This window comes from Mobula hypostoma, chromosome 3, assembly GCF_963921235.1.
Source record: "Mobula hypostoma chromosome 3, sMobHyp1.1, whole genome shotgun sequence".
NCBI classification, from domain to species: domain Eukaryota; kingdom Metazoa; phylum Chordata; class Chondrichthyes; order Myliobatiformes; family Myliobatidae; genus Mobula; species Mobula hypostoma.
In genome coordinates this window covers 14,391,733-14,405,186 of record NC_086099.1, presented here as the reverse complement: position 1 = coordinate 14,405,186, position 13,454 = coordinate 14,391,733, and the positions used below count along the sequence as shown (strand labels likewise).

Below are 13,454 nucleotides of genomic sequence, written 5' to 3'. Positions count from 1 at the left end.
CTAGGTCAACACTGATCACTCCAAGCATGGTGTTGCGTCTAATGGTCACACAAGTGCACACAACTGATGGTAGGTAGAAACTGTTCGGCAACAGTATCCTGTCCCAATTAAGGGGCCTGGTATCCCAAATAAACAGAGGAAATCCCAGCTATTTTCTCAATTATTTTTTATTTCTTAACATTTCTCCCAAATAAAAGTGTGCCCCAAATAACTGAAGATCAATTAACTGGAATCCACCGTACTGGCAATATCTGTTGCAGTTGGATAACTTACTATAATACTGCTGAGTTCAGATAGATTTTTATATCTTTAATTAAGCTAGACAGCTTTTAAATCCAGCTATATTTAGGAGCTAAAATTAAATGTACAACCCAAAACAAGTGATAAATCTTATGCATTAATAACAGCATCTCTCTGTGAGTGTATATCCAAAACACAGATGGACATATCACAGTTGCCATGCATTACTTGTCTGCCAAAAAACAATTGCAGGAGACAGAATTCTGTAGGACTTACAGTGATGTCTAGTTAGAGAGGCGGCATTCAATGTGACTGCCTTTAAAGTTTTGATTAATGTATCTTGATGTAATCTTTAATTAAATTGTAATAAATTTACAATTAGCAATCATTTAAATTGCACTTCCATCTGTTGTAATTTCTTACATCTACATTTGTTTGGAATTAGAGTTTCATTATGTTGGATTAAGATGTAGAATTGTTTTAAGATGTTGAATTGATGTAGATCTGAGTATTTTCTTTGAGCTTAACTTCTCTAAGCTCGCTTGAATTTTTATATAATCACCTAAATGCATGCAATGTTCAGTAAATGTGTCAGTAATTGTAGTATGTGTAGCACTGTGCAAAAGTCTCAAGTACATATATATGGTGCCGATAAAAAGTATTCACCCTCCCAGAAATTTTCATGTTCTATTTTTTTAAAACATTGAATCACAGTGGCTTTTTTTTGACACTGATCAACAGAAAAGGCTCTTACATGTCGAAGTGAAAATAGATCTCTACAAAGTGATCTAAATGAATTACAAATAAAAAAAACAGAAATAATTGATTGCTTAAGTGTTCACCCCCCCCCCATTAATATGACACACCAAATCATCATCACTGCTGCAGCCAACTGGTTTTAGAAGTCACATAATTAGTTAAACGGAGGTCTGTTTTTGGAGACCTGTGTGCAGTCGAGGTGTTTCAACTGATTGTAGTAAAAATACACCTGTATCTGGAAGTTCCAACTGCTGGTGAGTTAGTATCCTGACAAAAACAACATTGTGAAGACAAAAGAACACTCCAAAGAACTCCATGAAAGGGTTATTGGAAAACACAAGTCAGGATACAAGAAAATTTCCAATTCACTAAATATCCCTTGGAGTACAGTTGAGTCAATCATCAAGAAATGGAAAGAATATGGCACAGCTGTAAATTTGTCTAGAGCAGGTTGTTCTCAAAAACTGAGTGATCGTGCAAGAAGGGGACTAGTTAAGGAGGCCACCAAGAGACCTATGAAAACTCTGGAGAAGTTACAAACTTCAGTGTCAGAGATGGAAGAGATTGCGCATACAACTGTTGCCCGGGTGCTTCACCAAGTGCAGCTTTATGAAAGAGTAACAAAAAGAAAGCCACTGTTGAAAACTGGAATTTCAAGCAACACAACATAAAAGTTGCGGGAAGAGGTACAGTCGATGTTTCAGACCGAGACTCTTCGTCAGGACTAACTGAAGGAAGAGCTAGTAAGAGATTTGAAAGTGGGAGGGGGAGGGGGAGATCCAAAATGATAGGAGAAGACAGGATGTCTTCCTAGAGATGCTGCCAGGCCTGCTACGTTCACCAGCAACTTTTATGTGTGTTACATGAAATCTCAGCTAGAGTTTGCCGGAAGGCATGTGGGAGACTCTGAAGTCAGCTGGAAGAAGGTTCTATAAAACCAAAATTGAGCTTTTTTGACCATCCGACTAAATGTTATGTTTAGCATAAGCCAAACACCACACATCATCAGAAACACACCATCCCTACTGTGAAGCAAGGTGGGAGATGCTTCACTGCAGCAGGCCGTGAAAGGCTTGCGAAGGTAAAGGGTAAAATGAATGCAGCAAAATACAGGGAAATCCTGGAGGAAAACCTGATGCAGTCTGCAAGCAAACTGCGACTTGGGAGAAGATTTGTTTTTCTGCAAGACAATGATCCCTAGCATAAAGCCCAAGCTACACAGGAATGGTTTAAAAACAGTAAGGTTAATGTCCTGGAGTGGCCAAGTCAGAGTCCAGACCTCAATCCAATTGAGTATTTGTAGCTGGACTTGAAAAGGGCTGTTCACTCACGATCCCCATGCAATCTGATAGAGCCTGAGCAGTTTTGTAAAGAAGAATGGAGAAAAGTTGTAGTGTGCAGATGTGCAAAGCTGATAGAGACCTATCCACACAGACTCAAAGCTATAATTGCTGCCAAAGGTGCATCTACTAACAACTGACTTGAAGAGGGTGAGTAATTATGTAATCAATTATTTTGTGTTTAATAATTGTAATAAATTTAGACCAATTGTACAAAATTGTTTTCACTTTTGACACAGAGAAGTCTTCTCTGTTGATCAGTGTCAAAAAAGCCAAATTAAATCCACTGTGATTCAATGTTATAAAACAATAAAGCTTGAAAACTTCCAAGGGGGTGATTACTTTTTATAGGCACGTATAGATGGAGTGCCTAGGACTTTTGCATTTTATATATTGCACTGTACAGTTGCTGCAAAAAAAAACAAATTTCATGACATATGTCAGTGATGATAAATCTGATTCTGATATGGGTCTCTACTAAGAGTGGGGAGTGGGCAGAAAGAGGGGAATCATGGTTGGGAAAAGGGGAAAGGAGCAGGAAGCACTAGAGAGACATTCTGTAATGATCGATAAACCAATTGTTTGGAATCAAATAACCTTGTCTGGTGTCTCAGGGCTGGGGGTGTCTGCACCCGTACCACCCCCCTGTACTGGCATTCCTTCTCTGTCACCCGTCTCATACCCCTCCTGCAGTGCTCCACCCTCGCCATTCCCAACATCCTTTGGTCCCACCAGATTTATAAACTCACTCTCCACTCCACGTCAAATACAGTACTGTGTAAAAGTCTTGGGCACCCTAGCTACATATTTTTCTGGAAACTTCTCAGTTTTTATTTTTCTAGAAGGTGTCGCACTTGAATCTGGTTATTTTATAGGTGTTGGCACGTGGCCAAGTGGTTAAGGTGTTCGTCTAGTGATTTGAAGGTCGCTAGTTCAAGCCTTGGCTGAGGCAGCGTGTTGTGTCCTTGAGCAAGGCACTTAACCACATATTGCTCAGCGACGACACTGGTGTCAAGCTGTATGGGTCCTAGTGCCCTTCCCTTGGACAACATCGATGGTGTGGAGAGGGGAGACTTGCAGCATGGGCAACTGCCAGTCTTCCATACAACTTTGCCCAGGCCTGCGCTCTGGAAACCTTCCAAGGCGCAAATGCATGATCTCATGAGACTAACGGATGCCAAGAAGAAGATTTTATAGGTTATTTGTTATCATGAGAATTTTGTTTATCTCTGGTCAAAGTATGAGACAACCATGACTTCTTGTTCCTTGTTTGCTCGTCATCCTTGTAACACTTCATAAAATGGCTTCCCTTTCTTGAAATTAATCCCTTTCTTTCCCTTTCATAAATTTTAAAAACTCATAAGACAAACTTAATAAATTTCTGTTAAATAACTGGCTGAAGCCAAAATGTAGGCCCGGTAGATTTAATTTATACAAGGGTCGTAAATTGATTTTAATTAAAAGCTGTTTTGAGATCCTAAGAGCCGTTTAAAATAATCAGCACTCTTACGTGTCATATGACTATGATTTGTAGTTGTGTCTTTTCAATTTTGCTGGAGCCATTGCTACATTTGTCAGTTGTTTGCCACAGACTAGGCACAATGGAATAGGAGTTAATAAAATATTTTTTAAAATCGGCATCATAAATAACTTAATGAGAAAACTACAAAAAATATGGACAATTCACTTCTAACCTAAACAAACCACCTTTTGCAAAGTTTACAACAGCAAAGTGGAAGAGTGGCAGCTGAGTCATGGGACAAGAAAATTCCTTCCTCAGAGTGAAAATTTCCCTCTGATTTTCTACTGTGGGAGTTTGTTCGCTCCCATAAGTCAGTCAGTGGTGTGTAAGGGGAAGCTGAGAGAGGCAATTGGGGAGGGAGAGGCTGACGTTACAGCCCAAGTTGGGCGGGTCCATTCAATGCTCGGAAAACACACTTCATGCTCATTAGCCTACCGTCCTCCCCTCTGTGCAATACAGCGCTCACCATCAATGTACAGTCCTCCCCTCCATACAATAGAGCACTCACCTTCAGCCTAGTCTCCTCCCGTCTGTGCAATACAGGGCTCACTATCAGCCTACCGTCCTCACCTCCGTGCAACACGGGTCTCACCAATTATCAATGGCCTCCCCTATCTTGCATCAAAAACTGAGCATAAGCATGGTCCTACTGCGCACTGCCACACCAGGCTAAGGGACCACTAATGAGATTGTGAATGGGACTGCTCAGTTACTGCCCACCACTGTAAGTGTTAGTATTGCACATTACTTGAAGTTCAAAAGACAACATTTATTTTCAATCACGATCTCTCGTGGAACACTGGTAAAGAAACCCTGCTCTAGAGACTTTGTGCACGAAAAGCCCTGGAGATCAGCAGTTTCTGAGATACTCAAACCACCCCATCTGGCACCAACAATGATTCCACAAACAAAGGCACTCAGGTCACATTTCTTCCCCATTCTGATATTTGACCTGAACAACAACTGAACCTCTTGACCACATCTGCATGCTTTGGGCATTGAGTTGCTGTAACATGATAGGCTGATTAGATATTTGCATTAATGAGCTGTGCAGGTCTACATAATGACGTGGCCACTGTGTATATGATTTCATACACTCAGAAATAGTTGTAAACTATTTAAATAGGCCATGTACGATGCAAAGAATACCAAAGCAATGAAAAGCCTGGAGAACCTGAGAGATGAACTCACCTCTGTTCCTCCCAAGTCTCCTCTGCACATATACAAAGTCAGCTTATCGAGTGCATCTTAGCTTAGTTTATTCCCAGTGGGGCATATCCGCATCACAGAACTGTTAATTTAGAACTATTGCTCGGTTGCAGTAAGTGTGGGGGTCAGGGAAGAGAAAAGCCGACATCAAATGAAGTTCTTGAGACGGCATGGATCCTCATGGGCATTAATCATTAATTGATTTCATTCATAAAGCCCTGCTAGAGCCTGACTCTTGTAACAGATGCCTAGTAAAATGTGAGCACACATATCCGTCTTCTGAATGGAGTCATTAACTCTACACAAGGGCTCAAAAATCTGTGTTCACATGCAAAGTAAATAATCTGCTTTTCAAACTTAGATGCTATTGCATCCTGGCTAAGCTTATTCACATTAAGTTACAATGATAGAATAAAATGGATGAAATATAACTCAGATTCATATTCATTTACTTATCACATATACATTGAAATATACAGTGAAATGTGGTGTTTGCACGACACTATTACCATCCCACATTTAATGCTTGTAAGATCAAACTTCAGAATCAGAATCAGGTTTAATATCACCAGCATATGTCGTGAACAATAGGAATTCTGCAGATGCTGGAAATTCAAGCAACATACATCAAAGTTGCTGGTGAACGCAGCAGGCCAAGCAGCATCTATAGGAAGAGGCGCAGTCGACGTTTCAGGCCGAGACCCTTCGTCAGGACTAACTGAAGGAAGAGTGAGTAAGGGATTTGAAAGCTGGAGGGGGAAGGGGAGATGCAAAATGATAGGAGAAGACAGGAGGGGGAGGGATGGAGCCAAGAGCTGGACAGGTGATAGGCAAAAGGGATACGAGAGGATCATGGGACAGGAGGTCCGGGAAGAAAGACAAGGGGGGGAGGGGTGACCCAGAGGATGGGCAAGAGGTATATTCAGAGGGACAGAGGGAGAAAAAGGAGAGTGAGAGAAAGAATGTGTGCATAAAAATGAGTAACAGATGGGGTACGAGGGGGAGGTGGGGCCTTAGCGGAAGTTAGAGAAGTCAATGTTCATGCCATCAGGTTGGAGGCTACCCAGACGGAATATAAGGTGTTGTTCCTCCAACCTGAGTGTGGCTCATCTTTACAGTAGAGGAGGCCGTGGATAGACATGTCAGAATGGGAATGGGATGTGGAATTAAAATGTGTGGCCACTGGGAGATCCTGCTTTCTCTGGCGGACAGAGCGTAGATGTTCAGCAAAGCGGTCTCCCAGTCTGCGTCGGGTCTCACCAATATATAAAAGGCCACATCGGGAGCACCGGACGCAGTATATCACCCCAGTCGACTCACAGGTGAAGTGATGCCTCACCTGGAAGGACTGTTTGGGGCCCTGAATGGTGGCAAGGGAGGAAGTGTAAGGGCATGTGTAGCACTTGTTCCGCTTACACGGATAAGTGCCAGGAGGGAGATCAGTGGGGAGGGATGGGGGGGACGAATGGACAAGGGAGTTGTGTAGGGAGCGATCCCTGCGGAATGCAGAGAGAGGTGGGGAGGGAAAGATGTGCTTAGTGGTGGGATCCCGTTGGAGGTAGCGGAAGTTACGGAGAATAATATGTTGGACCCGGAGGCTGGTGGGGTGGTAGGTGAGGACCAGGGGAACCCTATTCCTAGTGGGGTGGTGGGAGGATGGAGTGAGAGCAGATGTACGTGAAATGGAGGAGATGCGTTTAAGAGCAGAGTTGATAGTGGAGGAAGGGAAGCCCCTTTCTTTAAAAAATGAAGACATCTCCCTCGTCCTAGAATGAAAAGCCTCATCCTGAGAGCAGATGCGGCGGAGACGGAAGAATTGCGAGAAGGGGATGGCGTTTTTGCAAGAGACAGGGTGAGAAGAGGAATAGTCCAGATAGCTGTGAGAGTCAGTAGGCTTATAGTAGACATCAGTGGATAAGCTGTCTCCAGAGACAGAGACAGAAAGATCTAGAAAGGGGAGGAAGGTGTCGGAAATGGACCAGGTAAACTTGAGGGCAGGGTGAAAGTTGGAGGCAAAGTTAATAAAGTCAACGAGTTCTGCATGCGTGCAGGAAGCAGCGCCAATGCAGTCGTCGATGTAGCGAAGGAAAAGTGGGGGACAGATACCAGAATAGGCACAGAACATAGATTGTTCCACAAACCCAACAAAAAGGCAGGCATAGCTAGGACCCATACGGGTGCCCATAGCTACACCTTTAGTTTGGAGGAAATGGGAGGAGCAAAAGGAGAAATTATTAAGAGTAAGGACTAATTCCGCTATGAGGCGCAGTCGACGTTTCAGGCCGAGACCCTTCGTCAGGACTAACTGAAGGAAGAGTGAGTAAGGGATTTGAAAGCTGGAGGGGGAGGGGGAGATGCAAAATGATAGGAGAAGACTTTGTTGTCTTTGCAGCAGCAGTAAATTGCAATACATGATAATATCGAAAAAAGACCAGTGAATTACAGTATGAATATATATATTAAATAGTTAGATTAAATAAGTAGTGAAAAAAAATTAAAAAGTAGTGATGTAGTGTTCATGGGTTCGATGTCCAGAAATTGGATGGCAGAGGGGAAGAAGCTGTTCCTGAATCATTGAGTGTGTGGCTTCAGGCTTCTGTACCTCCTTCCTGATGATAGCAATAAGAACAGGGAGTGAATTGGGTGATGTGGGCCCTAACTGATGGATGCTGCCTTTTTGAGGCACTGCACTTTGAAGATGTCCTGGATACAATGGAGGCTAGTACCCATGATGGAGCTGACTAATTTTGCAAGTCTCTGCAGCTTACTTTGACTGTGTGCAGTTTCCCCCCGCCACCCCGCTATACCAGATAGTGATGCAAAGTAACTTTGTTATCAAAGAATATATTCATCACTATACACTAACCTGAGATTCATTTTCTTGCGGACATTCAGAGTACAAAGAAACCCAAATGAATTAATGAAGAACTGTAGACGACTAATTGTGCCAATACAAAGAAGAATAAATTAATAATTTTGAGATTATGACTTGTAGAGTCCTTGAAAGAGATTCTATAGGCTGTGGATTAGTAGGTAAGTAATATTTGTATGGTGACTCACAGACAGTAGCATGGCAGATTAGAGTCCATAAACTTACATCTCCTAAGACTTATCTCAGCATTCGGTGAGTCTTATCAGGTGGTGTTATTACAAAAAAACAAGTAACTAACATATCAGACTGGCTTGTTTCTTCATACTTTTCAAATTTAGCATTGAAACAGGTGAAAGGTGCATTTGAGTGTTTTTTTGGAACATTTTACATTTAAATAACATCATAAAAATTTAAAATAACAATTCAGGGGCAAATATGTGCTTCATTTAAAACACGATCTTACCAGTTCTCAAGTAGTATCCACACTGAAGTCATCTCTTTCCTTGATACAACAGTCCCCCAACAGAATCATGGCACAAGAAATCAGCTCTTGATGTGTAAAATACTTTCCTGAAGCGTGTGCCTCAGTTATTTTGTCCCATACCTCAGGAATGTAGTTTTCTCTCTGATTAACAAGTGGGTACAAGCTACATTTGTTGCTCTAAGTGCACCAGTGCTGTTGATTCTTGACAAATACCTTGTCCAATCAACTGCATTCCTCATACTTATCAGCCCCTAATATAACAACATAGAAGTCCACTTTAATCTTGACCTTTTGATCTTTAGATAATCAGTAACCTCATCAGCTCTTTGAAGACAGAATTCCAAGGATACCATTGAATTATAAGACCAAGACAATTTTTTTCAACCTATTCTTGCACACATACGTCAAAATGCCTTACATTTTGACATTGAGTGGCATGGTAGTGGCTATTACAGCAGCATCGAACAGGATTCAGTTCCCCCACTGTCTGCATGGAGTTTGTATGTTCTCTCTGTGACCATGAGGGTTTCCTTTAGGTGCTTTGGTTTCTTCCCACGTTTCAAGTATGTATGGTTTAGGGTTAGTAAGTGTGGGCATTCTAGGGCTGGCGCCAAAAGCATGCAAGCTGCCCCCAGCACATATTCGAGCTGTGTTGGTTGCTGATGCAAACGACACATTTCACTGTATGTTTAAATTTACATGTGACAAATAATCTAATCTCCTTTATCTTTAAATTGATTATATTGGCTGAAAATTCACCAGCTTGGTATCAGCGTATCCCTCTGCAATTGGACCTTGGACTTTCTGACTAACAGACCCCAATGAGTTAAGTTAGACAACCTCTCCTCCTCCACTCTCACCCAGAACACCGGCGTGCCTCAAGGCTGTGTGCTGAGCCCTCTTCTGTACTCACTTTTCACCTATGATTGTGTTCCTGTACATGGTTCTAACTCCATAATCAAGTTCACAGACGACACCACGGTGGTTGGTATGATCAGAGGGGAAGATGAGACGGCCTACAGGGACGAGGTCCAGCACCTGGCTGCATGGTGTGCCAACAACAACCTGGCTCTTAACACCCTGAAGACCAAGGAGATCATTGTGGACTTCAGGCATGCCAGGAGTCACACTCACGTCCCCATCTACATCAACGGAGCTGTAATCGAGCGTGTATCAAGCTTCAAATTCTTTGGTGTCCACATTTCCGAGGCTCTCACCTGGTCCCTGAACTCCTCCATCCTGATCAAAAAGGCGCAACTGCACCTTTATTTTCTGCGGAGCATCAAGACAGCTCACCTCTGTCCCAGGATACTGACGGACTTTTACCGCTGTACCATTGAGAGCATACTCACCAACTGCATCTCAGTCTGGTATGGCAATTGTCCTGTATCGGTCCACAAAGCACTCCAGCGTGTGGTGAAAACTGCCCAGCAGATTATCGGCACCCAATTGCCCACCATTGAGAACATCTACCATAAACGCTGCCTGGGCAGGGCGAAAAGCATTATCAAGGATGCATCTCACCCTAACCATGGACTTTTTACTCTCCTCCCATCCGGTAGGCACTACAGGAGCCTCCGCTCCCGCACCAGCAGGCACAGGAAGAGCGTCTTCCCTGAGGCTGTGACACTGCTGAACCTCTCTTCACAGCGCTAAGCAGTATTGCATCCGTATTGTACTGTCTCAGTACTTTTATATTTGTGTGCTGTAGCACTTACTTTTTATTCGTAGTTATTTTGTAAATAACACTATTCTTTGCATTTCTGGTCAGATGCTAAATGCATTTCATTGGCTTTGTATCTGTACTCGGCACAATGACAGTAAAGTTTAATCTAATCTAATCTAAGTTATTGCATTTCTGATGTGGCAGCCGGTCCCACTACCTCAGATCTTAAATTGTGAGGCATAAGGCTGTTACTCTCAAAGCGATATAAAGCATCATTATATATTATATTTACTACAAGGCACATTCCGTGGAGCACTAGCCCAGCATATTCAGTTGACATGCACCAATCTCGGCTATATTTCATTCGGAGGTTGAGGAGATTTCGTATGTCACAAAAGACATTCGCAAATTTCTACAGGTACTGTGGAGAGCATTCTAACTGGCTACATCACTGTCTGGTATGGAGGGACTACTGCAATGGATCAGAAAAAAACTGCAGAAAATTGTAAACTCAGTCAATTCCATCATGGGCACAAGCATCCAGATCATCTTCAAAAAGTGATGCTTCAAGAAGGCGATATCCATCATTAAGGACTCCCATCACCCAGGACATGCTCTCTTCTCATTGCTACCATCAGGGAGGAGGTACAGGAACCTGAAGACACACACTCAATGATTCAGGAATAACTTTTTCCCCTCTTCCACCCAATTTCTGAATGGACATTGAACCCCACAAACACTGCCTCACTAAATTTTTGCACTACTAATTTAATTTAACTATTTAATATATATCTACATATTGTAATTTACAGCTTTTTATTATGTATTGCATTGTACTGCTGCCACAAAAATAACAAGTTTCACAACATATGCTGGTGATATTAAACCTGATTCTGATTCTTAAGTCTTGGTGAAACTAAAATGCAACCTGTTGAATGCATCCAAAGCCTTCCTACAGTGTGGTGACCAGAAATGCACACAATAAAAGCATTGGCTAGGTCACACAGGCACCGAGTTGTATGGTGGCATCTCAACTCTTACGTTCTGTGCCACGACAATTATTCCACATGTCCTCTTCGCCACATGATTGACCCATGCTACAGCCTTCAGGAGCCATGGAGGTCCAGCTGTTCATCAACACTTCTTAGGGAGCTACCAGTTACTGCAGACATCGTCCTCTGGTTTGTCCTCCCAAAATACATCGCGACACATTGTCAGGATTAAATCCAGCACGGTGGTATAACGGTTAGTGTTTCACTATTACACGCTTGTCAGGATTAAATTCAGCTTGGTAGTATAAAGGTTAGTGTTTCACTATTACAGTACCAGCGACCCACATTCAGTTCTGCCACTGTCTATTAGAAGTTCATACATTTTCCCCGTGACTGTGTGGGTTTCCTTCAGGTCCTCCAGTTTCCTTCCACATCCCAAAGACATACGTGTTAGTAAGTTGTGGGCACATTATGTTGGCAGTGAAAGCATGGAGACTTCTGCAGGCTGCCCACAGCACATCCTCAGATTGTGTTGGTTGTTGAAAAATGGCATATTTCATTGTATGTTCTGATGTTTCGATGTATGTATGACAAATAAAGATGAGTAATCTCAAAAAAAAAAGATCTCCAACCACGCCTACTCCTTCAGTGACAGCAAGAGGGCAGGGCCACAATCATCATAAGGAAACGTTGGAGATGGATTGGGCACGTAATGAGAAGAGAGACCAACGCCATTATCAAGTTACCACTTCATTGGACCCCTGAATGGCGGAGGAAACACAGGAGACCAAAGACAACTTGGCACCATACCATAGAGGCAGAAATGAGGCCCCTGAACCACACCTGGGGCACAGTAGAGAAGATGGCTAAGGACCGACAGAGATGGAGGACCTTCATTGCTGCCCTAAGCACCTGCAGAATGATGGGTAGTAAGCAAGTAAGTAAATAATCTCAACTAAATACTGTTGACAGCAAGCAACATCTATGAGTGACAATAGGTTGTCCAAGAATCACAATAAAAAATATCCTTGGAACACTTAGTGATTGTAATATGTAAAGCAACTGTCTAAACTGAAGTGCTGTGGCACAATCCAATAACCGTACTTGTAAAGCGTTTCTTTTTAAATATATGTTAGAAATTATGCAGGTGGCAGGGTGGAAATACGTCTCTTCCAAAGGAAGTGTAAGGCGCTCCTTCCCTCCGCTAGCCTGCAGGTTATCCTTGGGCAAGGTGTAGCACCAATCAGGGTCACGTGAAGTCTTAGGAGCAGGTGGTGGATGATCATATGAGCAGTTGGTGCATATCACAAGTCCTGGTACCCCTGACACCAGGCAGACAATCCCTGAAGAGTACTGATAAGGGTGACTTGTGAAGACAGGCGGGTCTGTCATATGTCGAAAGATTGGAGCGACTGGGCTTGTATACTCTGGAATTTAGAAGGCAGAGAGGGAATCTTACTGAAACATATAAGATTATTACAGGATTGGACACGCTGGAGGCAGGAAGCATGTTCCTGCTGATGGGTGAGTCCAGAACCAGAGGCCATAGTTTAAGAATAAGGGGTAGGCCATTTAGAACGGAGTTGAGGAAAAACTTTTTCACCCAGAGAGTGGTGGATGTATGGAATGCTCTGCCCCAGAAGGCTGTGGAGGCCAAGTCTCTGGATGCTTTCAAGAAAGAGATGGATAGAGCTCTTAAAGATAGCGGAATCAAAGGTTATGGGGTTAAGGCAGGAACCGGATACTGATTGTGGATGATCAGCCATGATCACAGTGAATGGCGGTGCTGGCTCGAAGGGCCGAACGGCCTACTCCTGCACCTATTGTCTATTGTCTATAAGACACTGTCCATAAGAAGGGAATGGCAAACCACTTCCATAGGAAAAGCTGGCAAGAACGATCGTGGACATAAGAGCATGATCACCTACAACATATGACATGGCACATGATTATGATGTTAGGGATTATGTTTAATCAGACATTGATGATCAACAAATGTAAAAAGAGATGGCAAACCTATTAGATGTTTTTTTCTATGTATTATTAAGTGAAAAATAATGAAATCAATAAAATGTAAACATCAGGAAAAATCATTGTGGACTCTACCCACCCAGCAAACTGCCTTTTCCAAAAGCTCCCTTCTGGAAAGCGCAATAGGACTATTAAAATAAAGATTTCAGCTGATCGTAAAAGTTTCTATCCCCAGGCAGTTAATCTGATCCACCATTCTAGTTAGCACCCTACCCCCTCAATATACTGCCTCCCTCACTGCACTGTAGTGTTAACACTTTAAACCTCTTTTTATGATGCTGCTTTCATTGTAGATACATGTAGGTTATTAAAATAAGTGTTTCACGCCATCTTAAAAGT

General features: G+C 42.6%; 1 protein-coding gene across 19 annotated transcripts in view; it reads right to left on the bottom strand.

The window, feature by feature from the left end:
• The window catches only part of nedd4l (NEDD4 like E3 ubiquitin protein ligase), a 466,571-nt gene that overhangs the window by 216,946 nt on the left and 236,171 nt on the right, over positions 1-13,454 (bottom strand). The window contains exon 1 of one of the 19 annotated variants that reach the window (XM_063042688.1): positions 8,406-8,424. The exons of the other annotated variants lie outside the window; for them this stretch is intronic. The gene's annotated coding sequence lies outside the window, so the exon portion shown is untranslated. Of the gene's footprint in view, positions 1-8,405; positions 8,425-13,454 lie in introns of those variants that run through there. 19 annotated transcript variants of the gene reach the window in all.